Raw genomic sequence first — 16,527 nt, 5'->3', positions numbered from 1 at the left:
GGGTCACACCACAAAGCAGCAGGGGAGAATTCACGGAGAGTTGGTTTGTTTGCTTGGTACCACATGTTTACTTTCTTCTGCCCACCCTCTCTTGAGCCACTTGACTCCCTTAAAGTCAATCTTGTGAAGAGGTATCATGTGGCAGAAGATACCAGAGTTGGGAATCTGGCCACTTAGGTCCTAGCTTTGCTTCAAGACTCCACTTCCTCTCTTTGGGCTTTATTTTCCCCGTCTTTAAAATGAAAGGCTAGGCTAGATTATTGCACCCTAAGTATCTTTCCATCTCTGATACTCTTTGATTTCACAAATCTTGGAAGGTTCTAATGCTGTTTGATGAAGGGCTGCAGCTTTCCATTTGCTTTTGCTCATAGCATGATTCTACATTGGAACTTTACCATGGTGTACTTTGGGTGGTCTTAGGGCAAGGTTTTTTTTTTTTTTTTTTTTTCAGGAGGAATTTTTCTGAGAGTGTAGATTGTATAGATAAGCCAATTTTTGTTTTCTTTTTCTTTTTTATTTCTTCTTCAGTGCTCCAAGACATCTGAATTTTTTTTTTTTTAAGAGAGATGGTAAAAGGTTAAAAATAAGCATGAGAAGACTACTTTGAAAGTTGGATCTTTAGGAAGTACATTAATGAGTATCCCAAGTGACTACTCTTGGGAATAACCAAGAATAGCAAATGTCTTAGGTCTGTATAGGGTGGCATAGCATTGTGGCATTTTCCTGGTGCTGTTGCAAAGCACAAGGATGTTCAAAGCGTATGGTTAATTTTTGACCTTGGAAAGGAAGTGCTGGCTTACCTCAGGGCCTGAGAGCAGGGAGAGCTACTGAGGACAGGGTTTTCTAGCTTCTTTGGAATTTCCACTTCCTAGTAGTGGGAAGCTGAGAGAGTAGGAGCTTCTCTCAGCTCTGTATGACTGGAAAGTCTGCAATTCAGTCTTGATTTATTTGGCTTAAATGATGGGAGTTTGTTTACCCTGAAAATGTCACTTCAACCCTGAGATAGCCTAATGATGCTTTTTTTTGAATTGGAGTCTCGCTCTGTTGCCCAGGCTGGAGTGCAGTGGTGCGACTTTGGCTCACCGCAACCTCCGCCTCCTGGGTTCAAGTGATTCTCCTGCCTCAGCCTCCTGAATAGCTGGGATTACAGGCATGTGCCACCACACCCGGCTACTTTTTGTGTTTTTAGTAGAGATGGAGTTTCACTGTGTTGGTCAGACTGGTCTCGAACTCCTGACCTCGGGATCCATCCGCCTCAGCCTTCCAAAGTGCTGGGATTACAGGGGTAAGCCACCTCGCCCTGCCAGCCTAGTGATTCTTTTTTTTTTTTTTTTTTTTTTTTTGAGACGGAGTCTCGCTCTGTTGCCCAGGCTGGAGTGCAGTGGCTGGATCTCAGCTCACTGCAAGCTCTGCCTCCCGGGTTTACGCCATTCTCCTGCCTCAGCCTCCCGAGTAGCTGGGACTACAGGCGCCCACCACCTCGGCCGGCTAGTTTTTTTTTTTTTTTTTTTTTTTAGTAGAGATGGAGTTTCACCATGTTAGCCAGGATGGTCTCGATCTGCTGACCTCGTGATCCACCCGTCTCGGCCTCCCAGAGTGCTGGGATTACAGGCTTGAGCCACCATGCCCGGCCCAGCCTAGTGATTCTTATAGGATACTAAAGCTCTTTGGACATGAGTCTGTCTCTGGAACATGCTTGATGGCTTGTTCTGAAGTGATAAAGTATAGTCTAGCTCCGTACTAGACACTATTTGTCCTTATGCTGTATTCTAGGTAGGTGAGGCTCCTCCTATGCCTGCCTGAATGAAAAGCGTTTAGCTGACTTCCTGAGCATGCTGCATCTTGTCCTTCAGTTTTCCTTTGTTTTTCATTATTCTTTGCTGCAGCTCAGCATGTCTTCCAGTTGTGGCTCTACACAAGGCAGGAGCCATGCAAGTTCTGCACGTTTGCTTATTGGAAAAGAAACATTAAAAGCATGAGGTTAGGAAAGGAGTTTAGGTCTTTCACTGTGTTCATAGCATTAGGATGAAGAGTGGGGAAGATGGGGGAGGTGTGGAGACTTGGATCCAATAAGACTAGACTAATGAAGGATTTGAGGAAATGGAACTTTGGGTTGCTGGCAGGGCAGAAATACTTGAGGAGCACTCCTGTTTTAATAGGTTATTTTTAGTTTGTAGGAAAAGAGTCATTTCATCAATGTGCTGGAATCTTGTAGTTGTGTTTATAACCTAAACTAATCAGCTTAGCCTGTGCCAGAAAAGGGTCAGGTGGCATGCTCATTTCCTTCTAACGTTTAGTACTGCCTGGCTTAACTGCTGCAGTTCTGTGACTATGCTTCAGGGCGTTGGTAATGGGGACTAACTGGGGGAAGGGGCAAGCTGCTGCTGGTTGCATGCTGCTGGTCTGAGCAGAGAGAACCCTCGTGCTAAGTCACTGCCCTAATGCATTCACTCTGGCTGTAGGTACAATGTGGTGCTTAAATCCAGAGTGTTCACTTGTGGTACCCTAAGTATGACTTTGAGTGAACTACCTTAGAATCTTATTTTTCCAATTAACTTGACAGTCTCTAGTCATTTCTTTTGGCTTTTGTCCTGGATATTTTATTATGCCTTAAGTGGTTTTTAATGGATTTTAAGCTCTCAGTTATCATTCATTCAGCACAACTTTATTGAGTGCCCACTCAAATGTATGCCTGGCACCATTGTAGGTGTTAAGTGTCTTTTGGTGTTTCTTTATTAGAAACTGTAGATTTTATAAATGTTACTCAGTTGACGAATGTCAATTACTTAAAGTCTTTAAAATTTTTTTTTGTTATTTATTTATTATTTATTTTTAAGACAGAGTCTTGCTTTGTCACCCAGAGTGCAGTACAGTGGTATGATCTCAGCTCACCGCAACCTCTGCTTCCCGGGTTCAAGCAATTCTGCCTCAGCCTCCTGAGCAACTGGCATTATAGGCATGCGCCACCAACACCCAACTAATTTTTATATTTTTAGTAGAGAGGGGTTTCGCCATGTTGGCCAGGCTGGTCTCAAACTCCTGACCTCAGGTGATCCACCCGCCTCGGCCTCCCAAAGTGCTGAGATTATAGGCATGAGCCACGACACCCAGACTATTTTTTAATTTTTGAGGCAGGGTCTGCTCTGTCATCTGGAGTGCAGTGACGTGATCTTGGCTCCCTGTAGGCTTGACCTCTGAGGCTTAAGCTATCCTCCCACTTCAGCCTCCCAGGTAGCTGGGACCACAGGTGTGTGCCACCATGCCTGACTAATTTTGTTTTATTTTTTATAGAGACAAGGTCTTACTGTGTTGCCCAGGCTAGTCTTGAGCTCCTGGTCTCAAATGATCCTTCTGTCTTGGCCTCCCAAGTGCTGGGATTACAGGCAGGAACCACTGTACCCAGCCTGTGTATTTTAATTTTTAAATTTGGGTAATACTTTATATAAATATCCAGGCCAGAAAAACCAATTTTGGTTTGGGTGCTATATGGTCATTGTATAGGAACAGTTGTAAATTAACTAGAAGATGTGACCTTTGCTCTTGAGGCATTTAGAATGGTAGGGAGAAAACAATAGGCAGTACAAATTATTGAAGAAAGTACAAAAACTATTGCAAACTAAATTAGCTGTGTATAACTACCTGCCTAAGTGCTGAGGGGCTGTTTGGTCAGTAGGGTTTACAACTCCCCATTGGAGCAGGTTTTGCCCTTATTTCTTTAGCTTTGTATATAAAGATATAAGCCAGCAGCTTATGAATGTGGTTGTTTGTAGTCTTGGGGATTTTTCTCCCTGGGCCGGTATCATTTTTTGCTTAAGACATAATAAAAATACTCTGGGCAGCTAATTTTTATGGAGACAAGAAAAACGTAAGAGGTAGTCAGCTCAGTAAAGCAATAGCAGATAGTGGTCTGATCCACCTTGTTTGTACAGGCCAGGGGAGTGGAGATGGTGGTGTTCTTGTTCCTGCCTCTTTTGGGCACTGAAGCAAGAGAGACTAAATATGAAAGCCCTCCTTTAGCTGATATCAGCTTGCCTTAGGCTAGCAAATTATTTAAAATATGAGCCTCAGTTTCTTCAATATATAAAATAAATTTGATAATACCTCCTTATGGGGTCATTATTAAGGATTGAGAGAATGGAAGTGAAAGTGCTTTGAACTATGAAATAATGTATAAGCATTAGGTATTATTGTCAGGCGTAGTGGCTCACGCCTGTAATTCTAGCACTTTGGGAGGTCGAGAGAAGAGGATCATTTGAAGGCCAGGAGTTCAAGACCCTGTCTCTACAAAAAAATGAAAATAAAAAAATTTAGCTAGGCATTTTGGTACACACCTGCAGTCCCAGATACTTGGGAGGCTGAGGTGGGAGGGTCTCTTGAGCTCAGGAGGTTAAGGCTGCATTAAGCCATGGTTGTGCTATTGCACTCCTGCCTGGGTGACAGAGTGAGACCTGTCTCCAAATATATATATATATATATATGGAGGTATATTATTTAGAGCGTGGGAGGCATGCACTTTTGAGGCTCCTGTCAGGATATCTTCTAGGGATCCTAAATTTCAGATTATTCTGGGCGTTCAATAATTGGACTTCCTAAGCCTCGTGCCGTGTCTCATGCCTATAATTCCAGCATTTTGGGAGGCCGAGGTGGGTGAATTGCTTGAGCTCTGGAGTTCGAGACCAGCCTGGGCAACATGATGAAACCCCATCTCTACAAAACATACAAAACTTAGCTTGTTGTGGTGACACATCCCTGTAGTCCCAGCTACTCTGGGAGCTGAGGTGGGAGGATTTGCTTGAGTCCAAGGGGTTGAGACTGCAGTGAGCCATGATTGCACCACTGCACTCCAGCTTTGGTGACAGAGCAAGACCCTGTCTTAAAAAAAATAAAATAAAACTACCAACAAAAAACAAAACGTGGACTTTAGTTGGTAATAATAAGAAAAATACTATTATTTAATGTTATTTGAAAGGGTTGTACATGTGGGAGATGAATTATTCTTTCTTATAAGTTTATATAAGTCCATTTATACATAAAAGTCTTCGTAAGTATAGGCACTTGTAATTTTCAGCAGTTTGGCCATTGAACATTGAACCATTACTGTGTGCCACGTTCTGTGCACATGCTTGGATTCAGAGATGAAATACATAATTCTGGCCTTTCAAGAGCTCAGAGTTTGGTATAGGAGAGTAACGAGTAGACAATTATAATACAGAATGATAAGTGCTATACTAGAGATAAACTTAGGGTTTTTCAGAAGGGCTTGTTCTTACCCAATTCCTCTCAACGTCCTCTCCAGACTTTGTTTAAAAGTTGTAAGAGATATCTTAATGAGGCCTGGAGAAATGAAGCAGTTTGCCTAAGGTCACACCCGTAGTGTTATTTTTAAAATGAAAACTAAGATCTAAGTTGTCATACTTGCTTTCACTTTCAGTTATGTCCTAGCTAATCGGGAGGCCAAGGCAGGAGGATTGCTCGAGCCCAGGAGTTCGAGGTTACAGTGAGCTACGATTGTGCCACTTCACCGTAGCCTGGGCAACAGGGCAACAGAGTGATACCCTGTCTCAAAAAAAGAACTAGTCACATCAGGTTCTTAAAAAATATTGACTGTGTATTTCACACAGTACCAGGCCAATGGCAGTACAAAAGAATAAGGTAGTCTATAATTATGGTGTAGTAGGGATGAGTATAAAAAAATGAGAAATTAGCATCAAGTCAATTCAACTAATACTTTTTTAGTACCTTGTGTATAAAGCTCCATGTTAATTGCTACAGGGAATATAAAACAACATAGGACAACCTACCTGTGGCTTTTTCTTTAGGAGATGGTGTCAGATAAACCTGTATTGCAAAGTAGACTAAGAAAATTGCTCAAGTAGAGATACAGACAAAGTGCATTGGGAACATAGGCCCAAGAATCTTAGAATATTAGAACCAAAAGGACAGTTAGAGGTGATCAGTTCTAGTGGTCTTTATTTACCATTTTGGAGACATGGAGCCCATTTGGTTAGAGAAGTTTGAGGAACCTTGCAAAAATCAGGGAATCAAGTGAAATTAGGATGACAGTATAAAATGTTCAGCTGCCCGGAAGAAGAGGACTTGAGCTGGAAATAGGCAGCCTTGGATCACAGAAATAGAGTATTGTAGAACTGAGGCCTTTTTAAAGTAAAACTTAACACCTAAACTGGCCAAAGGTAGACTCACTGTACCTATAACAGTAACCATGTTTCATAGTATACAAAGTACTTTCACATACATTCTTCTGTTTGGTCCTTATAATCTTGTAGTCAAGACACGTTGTCATTTCTGTTTTACAAATCAGGAAACTATTCTAGTAAGTTGGAGAGACAAATGTGTAGAACTCAGGATTCTACTGTCCATTGTACTACCTGGTATGTGAATGTGATTGAGTTTTAATTTTAATTTTAATTTTTTTTGAGGTGGAGTCTTGCTCTCTTGCCCAGGCTGGAGTGCAGCAGCGTGATCTTGGCTCACCGCAACCTCCGCCTCCCGGGTTCAAGCAATTCTCGTTGCCTCAGCCTCCCAAGTAGCTGGGACCACAGATGTGCGCCACCATGCCTAGCCAATTTTTGTATTTTTAGTAGAGATGGGATTTCACCATGTTGATCAGGCTAGTCTCAAACTCCTGACCTCAAGTGATCCACCTACTTTGACCTCCCACAGTGCTGGGATTACAGGCACAAGCCACCATGACTGTTTTTTAAAAAAATTTATTTATTATTTATTATTATTATTATTATTTGAGATGGAGTCTCGCTGTTTCGTACAGGCTAGAGTGCAGTGGCGCAATCTCAGCTCACTGCAACCTCCACCTCCCGAGTTCAAGCAAGTTCCTGCCTCAGCTTCCCGATTAGCTGGGACTACAGGCATGCACCACCATGCCTTGCTAATTTTTGTACTTTTAGTAGAGAAGGGGTTTCACCATGTTGGCCAGGTTGGTCTCGAACTCCTGACCTCATGATCTGTCCGCTTTGGCTTCCCAAAGTGCTGGGATTACAGCCGTGAGCCATCTTGCCCAGCCTCCTGTTTGTTTTTAATAATGTAGACATTGACTTGAGAAGTGTTGGCAAGTGTGACTTAGTAAAAGAAGGAGATAGACATAGTTATAGCTATAAGAAGGAACTTGGGGCTTAGGGGTGGGAGGCAGAGAACTGGCAGGGAGCCTGATTATTCTGACTTGGGCATCTTCCCTGCCCTTTTGGATGCTGTCTTACTATACCTCTGGCCCCACCTATCCACCTCTCTTAGTACTTATTTAAAATTATTTCTGCTGTAACTGGGCAAGTTACTTTCTCAAGGTGTTTTTTTTCCCCTAGGGCTTCCTGATGTGCCGGGGGGGCGGGGGGCGGAAACTAAGAATGTGTAAGGCATAATCAGAATAGTGATGAAAAGAAAATCGAATTAATAAGTGTAGAGTGTATTTTAGTTCAGGCATTATGTGCATTTAATGTATATTTTTATATAATCCTTACAACAGTCCCATGAAGTTTAGATGTAATCTCTATATACAGTTGTGGAAACTGAGGTTGTGAAGTTTAATCACTTAAAGTAATATGTGACTGAATTAGAGTAGAACCCAGATCATCTGACTTTCAGTACCATGTGTGGTTTTCCCTTATAGCATGTTGCCGGAGCAGCAGGCAGGATGGAGAGAGAGTGTGGAATAGAAACAAAGGGAAGTTCTCTAGAGGTAATAAAATGGAAAGAAACTTATTATGGGGGTAGAAATAATAGTGACCCTGTAAAATATGCCTTCAAATTAAAATAAAAGCAGAAAACCTTTTTCACTCAGGCTCTCTAATATGTACAGCTTAGTATTCTTCTCCTGATACCACCAAATATATAGAAGGGCATTTTAATCTTCCATTTTAAGAGAGATGAAATACATTTCTCCTAAGGGAGATTAGATGCATGTAAAACAAAAAACTTCTAGATTGATACTCTGGGCACTTAACAGTCAGTACAAGGGAAGTCACATTCTCTGAGTTGAGTGTGAAGGTAAAAAGATTTGAAACCTTTGGGTGACTTGCATCTCCTAAGACTTGCAGCTCGTACATGTGACAGACAGTGCTAGGATAGTACCCTCATTAAACAAAAATAACAGCAAAACCCATCCTCAACTCTGCGTTTTCCTTATCACTTTCACATAGGCAAACTTTTCTTTCTTTTCCTTTTTTTCTTTTCTTCCCTTCTTCTTTTCTCTTTTCTTTCTCTTCTCTTCTCTTTTTTCTTCTCTTTGCCTATCTCTCTCTCTTTTTTTTTTTTTTTTAACAGCGCAGTGGTCTTTTACTTTTTTACACCTTCTGATTTGGTCAACTTTCATTCATTTATTTATTTGGAGGCAGGGTCTTGCTCTGTCACCCAGCAGTGATGAAACCATAGTTTACTGTAACCTTGAACACCTGGGCTCAAGCGATTCTCCCATCTCAGCTTACTGAGTAGCTAGGACTACAGGCATATACCATGCCTGGCCAATGAGACGGAGTCTCACTCTGTCCACGCTGAAGTATAGTGGTGTGGTCATGGCTTACTGCAGCCTCAGTCTCCTGGATCAAGTCATCCTCCCACTTCAGCCACCCGAGTAGCTGGGACTACAGGCATACACCACCACACCTGGCTAATTTAAAAATTTTTTTTTAGAGACAAGGTCTCACTATATTGCCCAGGCTGGTCTCGATCTCCTGAGCTCAAGTGATCCTCCCATCTTGGCCTCCCAAAGTGCTAGGATTGTAGGCATGAGCCACTGTACCTGGCCTGGTTTTATTTTTGGAGAGATAGGGTCTTGCTATGTTGGCCAGACTGGTCTCAAACTCCTGGGCTCAAGTGATCCTCCTGCCTCAGCTTCCCAAAATGTTGGAATTACAGGCTTGAGGCACTGTGCTTAGCCTTGGCCAGCTTTCTCTCAGCAGGTGAATAGCAATTTTAGATGTGGTTCTGTTGCTAAACTTAACAAACATGGGCAAGGAAGCCTAGTCTCAATTATAGACCACTGGTTAGAAAAGGAAACAGCAGGGCTGGGCGCAGTGGCTCACGCCTGTAATCCCAGCACTTTGGGAGGCTGAGGTGGGTGGATTACTTGAGGTCAGGAGTTTGAGACCAGCCTGGCCAACATGGTGAAACCCCATCTCTACTAAAAATACAAAAATTCGCTGCGCGTGGTGGCATGCGCCGGTAATCCCAGCTACTCGGGAGGCTGAGACAGGAAAATTGCTTGAACCTGGGAGGTGGAGAGTGCAGTGAGCTGAGATCGTGCCCCTGCACTCCAGCCTGGGCAACAGAGCAAGACTTTGTCTCAAAAAAAAAAAAAAAAAAAAAAAATTAAGTAGCAGAGCTGGTTCTTTGAGTGCCAGCTTTCAAATAGATACGTTAACCTCAAGCTAGCTTTATCAATCATTTATTAATAAGCACTCCCAAAGTGCACAAAAATATTTAAGTTCTTTCTAATTCTGGTCTTGTTTATCCTCCTCTTTGGTAAGGTTTCTTTGGCAAGGTGAAAAAGAACCTGACACATAGAGATGGGATTGCTGGATTCTAGTTTTGTCTGTTACTAGCTTCCTAAAAAGGTCTCACAGGTCCCTTAGTTTGTTTACTTATCATAAGATATAAGAGTATTTTTGCCTTCTCATCCTAAAGGTTATGTAGATTTAAAAAGTTGTTCTGGGAGAATTAGCAGCACTTTCAGATGAAAGACATTATTTTACAGCAGTCCTCTATCATAGATAGGTACCGAAATATCTATTATTGATGTAATTTAAGTATTAATGCAATACTTAAGGAAAATTATTTAAAAAGTTTGAATAATTTATATAACATGAGGTACTCCAGTGAATCAAATGATATGCCTCTACTTCTGTCTTTTCAGACCTGTTTATAGTTTCTTCAAGGGCAAATGGAGGTAGCAGGGTTAGGGATGTCATTCATAGTGTTACTGGAAAGGACAATAGTGTATCATTGCTAAACATCATTCAGTCTGGCCTTTTTGTTTGACTGATGAAACTGAGACCCAGAAAGTGTAAAAGACATATCTGAGGTCCAGCAATGTCTGTGGTAGAACTAGAGGCCAGCACCCGTGATTCTCACTCCCCATCCAAGTTTCTCTGCACTTAGAGGGCATGTTGTCTTACTCTCAGTTTCCCACTTCAGTCAGAAAAGATTACTGGCTCTGGATTCTCTTCCTTCCTTCTTGTTGGCAAGTGGGGTAGGAAGGAGGGGAGTGAGCAAAAGGCAGGCCTTAAAGAAATTGACATGTTTTCTGCAGCTTATGTTTTTTCTTCCACTTTTATCTAGAGTGTTCTGAACTCCAACATGAAGTGACTTGAATGTGAGAAGCGACTCAGTGATGGCATTCAGGGCAGCTGCCTTTAAAACCACCTAGGTTGGCTCATACATAGCAAGCTGCTGGCACTTCCTTAGCCCCATACCCCCTGGTTGGTCCCCACCCCCATCCTGCCATCAGCCTGTTTATCATGTTGGCTTTTTGGTGAAGAGACTGCACAGGGCAGAAAAACTGTTAAAACTATTAAAATCCCTCCTGACTTTTTTCCTCAACAATCCTGAATGCTACTTCAGCAATTATAGGGGGAAAAATAAAATTACTTTCCCTTTACTTCCTATATAATTTAGGACCACTAGAAAACTCTGTGATCCCGTTATTCTGTGAATCTCTGATACCAATTTTTCTGATAACAGAAAATTATCCCTGTGTATACTTTAGTAAAGGGTCTGAGGGTAGTTTTTCTAGAGACTGAGAATGACCCAGAGTTGTTTTAGTTTGAATCATTTCTATTGTTCTACTTCCATGTTTCACTGACTCTTTCCTGTGTCATCTCCATTCTGTCCTTAAGCCCATTCAGTGAATTAAAAAAATTCAAATACTGTGTTTCTGTTCAAAAATTTCCACTTAAATTTTTTTTTTCAGTTTCTCTTCTGAGACTTACTGTTTTTTCCCCTTCATTTTGAGCATATTTTCTTTCTTTTTTTTCTTTTTTTGAGATGGAGTCTCGTTCTGTCGCCAGGCTGGAGTGCAGTAGCTGGATCTTGGCTCACTGCAAGCTCTGCCTCTCGGATTCAAGCGATTCTCCTGCCTCAGCCTCCCGAGTATCTGGGACTACAGGTGCGCGCCACAACACCCGGCTAACTTTTGTATTTTTAGTAGAGACGGAGTTTCACCATGTTGGCCAGAATGGTCTGAATCTCCTGATCTCGTGATCCGCCCGCCTCGGCCTCCCAAAGTGCTGGGATTATAGACCTGAGCCACCATGTCCGGCCTTGAGAATATTTTCTTTTACCTCATTCAGCTTAGTTATAATAGCTGTGTTAATATCTTTGTCTGAGATTTTCAGCATCTGGGTTGTCTTGGAGTTGCCCTCTGCTGATTGTCTTTTCCTTTGCAAATGGGTTTAATTTTTCTAGTTTTTTTTTGTTTTTTTTGTTGTTTTTTTTGTTTTTTGAGACAAGGTCTCTCTCTGTTGCCCAGGCTGGAGTGCAGTGGTGTGAACATGGCTCACAGCAGCCTTGACTGCTGGGCTGAAGTGATCCTCCTGCCTCAGCCTCCCAGGTAGCTGGGACCACAGGCATGCATCACCGTACCTGGCTAGTTTTTTTTAAATTTATTTTCATTTTTTGTAGAGACAGTGTCTCACTGTGTTGCCCAGGCTGGTCTCAAAAACACTTTGGGCTCAGATGATCCTTCTGCCTTGGCCTCCCAAAATGCCAGGATTACAGGCGTGAGCCACTGTGCCCAGATGATTTTTCTTGTTCTTTATGTAATTTGGAATTGTATTCTTCACATTGTGAATGTTGTATTGTGGAGACTTCGGTTTCTGTTGATGTTTTTGGTTTAGTAGACAATAACTCAGACTCAAAACTGCAAACTCTCACACCTGCAGTGGGTGGCAGTTCAAATCTCAGTTCAGTTCTTTTCTCTTTAACTGAGGTCTTTGGATTCTGCCCTGCCTGAGCCTGCCTTGCATGGCTCAGGGTTCAGCCAGAGACTGGGCAGAATTTACACACAGAACCCGAGACTCTCCTTCTTTCTCTGGCTCTCTTTTTTCTTACTTCCCGTGATCTCTGTCTGCTCTGGGCTGTTTCTTCAGGACAGAAAACCTAGGGTTTGTTTTTTAATTGGAACTTCAGCTCGACCAGCCTCAGGCCAGAGCTCCAAAAATGGGGAGTTCATTCCATGTCAGCCCTTTCTTCCAGCTTTCAACTTATTTTCAAAATCTGCCAGCCCTTGTTCACTTCAGATAGTTTTTGTGTTTTATCCAGACTATAGTTGTTGTCTGTGGGACGGTCATACTGAAAGCAGAATTTCGTACTGACATTTTTATCTATTACTGAAGTGTTTGGGGGACAAAAATGTTCACTTGAACTGGTTTTGTAACCTTGGGCAAGTCTCGTTTCCTCTCTGGGACTCACTTGCTCCTCTGGGAAATGAGGTGGTTGGACTCTGTGATCTGTAAGGATCCTTTAATCTCTGCTTCTAGGCAGACAGACCCGTACACACATACTACCACCGCTGTCACCACCAACAGTAACAACAGACAATAAGTGCCAGAAGAGATGCTTGAGGGAAGTGATGAGGATGGGTCTGTCATGGTGGAAAGCTCTCTGAAGTGGCATCACTAAGGAATTTGAGGATGTTTACAGTCATCCTCTTGTTTTGGGGACAGAGGGCGAGTACACTGAGGATGCAAGAAGTAAATGGCATTCAGAAGAAAGAAATCAGTTGCTGCTTGCTTCTACCCCTTAGAAACAGGAGAGAATGTAGACAGTTGAAAACAAATCAGGGTTAGCTGGAGTTCCTCTTTCCTTTTGGCAGTGCATTCTGTCTTGTTTTGAAGAGAAAAGCCCCTGGGCCTTAGTAACATGTCAGCAAATTTGGCAGTAGGTGGTAGGTGCTGGGACAGTAGATTTTAGCAGGGGTGCTGCTATCACTGTTAGGGCTGCAGAGACCTTAGGGGAGATAGACTAGATTTATGTGACCTTTTCTTAGGGTTCAGAATTTTTATGTAGGAGAGGTTTTAGGCTATGCAGAAGAAGGTGTGTGTATGTGTGTGTGTGGGTGTGTGTTTGTGTGTGGGTGTTGTGTATTTATGGTGGGTGGGGAGGGGGAAAGAGACAGGTGGTGATGGGGCAGGACAGAAGGTCTGTGGAACTGCCCTAAAACTGTTTGAATACCGATCACACTTACTTTAACTTCCATTGATTCTTTTTTAAAAGCAGAGGGTGGAGAGCTAAAGCTTCCCCCACATCCACCTAAGCCATCTCTTGGGTACTGCCTTGGTATAGATCCTTTTAAAAATTATTTTTAAAGGTAGAATGTCACTCTGTCGTCTAGGCTGGAGTGCACTAGGACAATTGTGGCTCACTGCAGCCTCAAACTCCTGGGTTCCAGGTGATCCTTCTGTCTCAGTCTCCCAAGTAGCTAGGACTAGAGGTGCGCATCACCATGCCCAGCTAATTAAAAAAATTTTTTTTGTAGAGATGGGGGCCTTGCTTTGTTGTCAAGGCTGTTCTTGAACTGGGCTCAAGCAAACCTCCTGCCTTGGCCTCCCAAAGTGCTGGGATTATAGGCATGAGCCACTGTGCCTGGCCTAGATCCTTTTTGATACTTATTTTCTAGCTGTTTTTATTATCAGTAACTTTTTTTTTTTTTTTTTTTTCCAGACAATGTCTCACTCTGTCGCCCAGGCTGGAGTGCAGTGGTGCGATCTGGGCTCACCACAAACTGCGCCTCTTGAAGTGAATCTCTTGCCTCAGCCTACTGAGTAGCTGGGATTACATTCACATGCCACCACGCCCAGCTCATTTTTGTGTTTTTAGTAGAGACAGGTTTCACCATATTGGCCAGGCTGGTCTTGAACTCCTAGCCTCAGGTGATCCACCCGCCTGGACCTCCCAAAGTGCTAGGATTACAGGCATGAACCACTGTGCCTGATACTATCAGTAACTCTTCTGTTTGGGAGGCTGAAGTGGGAAGATTTCTTGAGGTCATGAGTTTCAGACCAGCCTGGGCGACATAGTGAGACCTCATTACTACAAAAAAATTTTTTTTCCAAATTTTATTGGCTTGAGGCTTGAGTTCCTCCTGTTCCCCTCATCTTTTAAACTATTTTTAAAAACTCTCATTATTTGTCCATCTTCATTCTAGCCTTTTTGCTCTCTAGGAAGAGGCAGGGATGGATTCGTGTGTGTGTGCGCACACGCAGGTGCATGTGTGTTTGTGTGTGCGCGCACCTGCGTGCGTGTTTTGCTGGAGGTGTGGAAGTTGGATTGAAGGGACCAATAGTCTTGGAAGGCAGTCACAAGGTGGCTTGCAGGGATGTGCAGGGGAGGCAGTTGTGATGAAAGAAGGGAGGATAGTTTGAATGTAAGATCATGTACGAAAGCTTTAGGTTTAGCACTAGCTTAGAAGCTACCTTTCCATTTTCCTCAAGAGTAAGTGAGAAACACAAGAAGTTTGACCCAGATTTTCCATCTCTAGTAGCTCTTCTCTGATTTTAGGGGTAAGATTCAATGGGATGGTAGGCTTTTCAGCTCTCCTATAGAAGGCTGCTTGTTACAAAACTAGAGGGTAAGTTTGCAGACAAAGAAGCTCTATTTTTAGTTCTAATCGATATTGGGTGGTTCAGGGCTCTTTTGAGGACCGAGTCTAGAAGGCAACAAAATGAGAACCAGCATGGTGAAAGGACTTTCAAAGTCAGACAGACTTGAGTTTAAACTCTGTCATTTAATAGCAAGCTGTAAGACCTTGGATAAGTCACTTCTTGAAACTTAGATTCTTTATCTGTAAGGTAGAGGTAACATTATGTTCTTATTGTCTTATATAAAACATAAAGCATAGTGCTCAGGGTTGGTAAATACCTCACGTATGTTTTTTTCCTATCTTCTAGAACATCATATTTTTACTAGAATCCTTTCTTTTCTGCTAAATAATTGCGTGACTCACTACCAAGTTTTAGTTTCCTTCCGTAAAACAAGGACATTTAACTGAAGGTTGAGTATCCCCTATCTGAAATCCCTGGGACCAGAAGTGTTTTAGATTTCAGATTTTTAAAAAAAATATTTGCATGTATATAGTGACATGTCTTGGGATAAGACCGAAGTCTAAACATGAAATTCATTTATGTTTCCTATACACCTTATAGAGCCTGAAGGTAATTTTATTTTTCTCCAGGGGACATTGAATAAACCTGAGTATTGTCTGCCTGTGTTTTGACTGCGACCTATCACATGAGATCAGGTATGGAATTTTCCACTTGTGGAGTCATGTGGGCACTCAAAACGTTTCAGATTTTGGAGCATTTTGAATCTGGGATTTTCAGATTAGGGATGCTCAACCTGTAGTTGATTTCTGAGATGCTTCCTAGCTGTAAGATGTCATATACATTTTTAGACTGTTGAGGAATGTTTAGGTGTTTTAATTTAAGCAAAGACAGTGGGTTCTACCCTAGGACCGTATCATCTTATAGGGAAGGGGAAGTCTCCTACAGCCAAATTCTTTCTTGACTTTCCTGAGAGAGACATAGCCAGCTTAGCCAGTTTCCTTTAGTGTCAGGATCTAGATGCAGGTTTTACTCTGGCCCCTTGCTGACAGTGAATTATATGTAAAAGTCTTTGGGACAACCCTCTGGGTCAGCTCAGTCTTGGTATGATTCATGCATTACCTATCTCTTGCATTCTGTTTATATTCTATCCAGGTCAAGAGACAACTGTCTTTGAAAGATAGTGAGTGACTGTTTCCAAAACTGCAAGCAAAGGGAGAGCCGCCAGAAGTATTGACGGAAAGCTTGAATTGCCTAAATGGTAAGTATGTTGTACAGTGAAACCCGGGCATACCAATAGGATTGGGTGGTTTCTGAAGCCACTATAATTTTGCCACTACTGGAAGTGAGGAGGAAAGTCAGTATTTGTGATGGCCTATTATGAACCAAATACTATGCTGAGTACTTTACATGTTTTCTCCTTTAACCAACCAGTCAACCTGATGAGGGTGAAAAATCCTTGCATGAGGTCAGCAACCAAAAGAAGTAGGCCATCCTTAAGAAGTAGCTACCATTTATTGAATATTTACTCTATGTCGGGCGCAGTCCTGTTGGACATGTTAGCTCCCTACCAACCCTATGAAGTAAGTACTGTTGTCATCACCACAAGGAAACAAGCTTAGAGAGGTTAAATAACTCTTCCAAGTTCACACAAGTAGTAGAACTAGGTTTCAAACCTGTGTTACTTTCTTTCCTTTTTTTCTGAGACTGGGTCTCACTCCCATTGCCCAGGCTGGAGGGCGGTGGCATGATCATGGCTCACTGCAGCCTTGACTTCCTGGGCTCAGGTGAGCCTCCCACCCCAGCCTCCCGAGTAACTGGGACTACAGGTGGGCACCACTATGCCCAGCTAATTTTTTTGTAGAGACTGGGTCTCTATATTTTCCAGGCTGGTCTCAAACTGCTGGGCTAACGCAGTCCTCCTGCCTTGGTCTCCCAAAGTGCTGGGATTATAGGCATGAGC

At 42.5% G+C, this 16,527-nt stretch overlaps 1 protein-coding gene across 10 annotated transcripts in view; it reads left to right on the top strand.

Moving 5' to 3' along the window:
* The window catches only part of LUZP1 (leucine zipper protein 1), a 95,892-nt gene that overhangs the window by 55,876 nt on the left and 23,489 nt on the right, over positions 1 to 16,527 (top strand). For 4 of the 10 annotated variants that reach the window (XM_017958072.3, XM_017958056.3, XM_017958081.3 and 1 more), the window contains exons 2-3: positions 15,197 to 15,262; positions 15,720 to 15,825. The gene's annotated coding sequence lies outside the window, so the exon portion shown is untranslated. Of the gene's footprint in view, positions 1 to 6,998; positions 7,709 to 14,023; positions 15,263 to 15,719; positions 15,826 to 16,527 lie in introns of those variants that run through there. The other 6 variants (XM_009201501.4, XM_017958095.2, XM_017958088.3 and 3 more) reach the window with 4 other exon arrangements.

Source organism: Papio anubis, chromosome 1, assembly GCF_008728515.1.
Source record: "Papio anubis isolate 15944 chromosome 1, Panubis1.0, whole genome shotgun sequence".
Lineage (NCBI taxonomy): Eukaryota > Metazoa > Chordata > Mammalia > Primates > Cercopithecidae > Papio > Papio anubis.
This window is presented reverse-complemented; position numbering and strand designations above follow the sequence as displayed.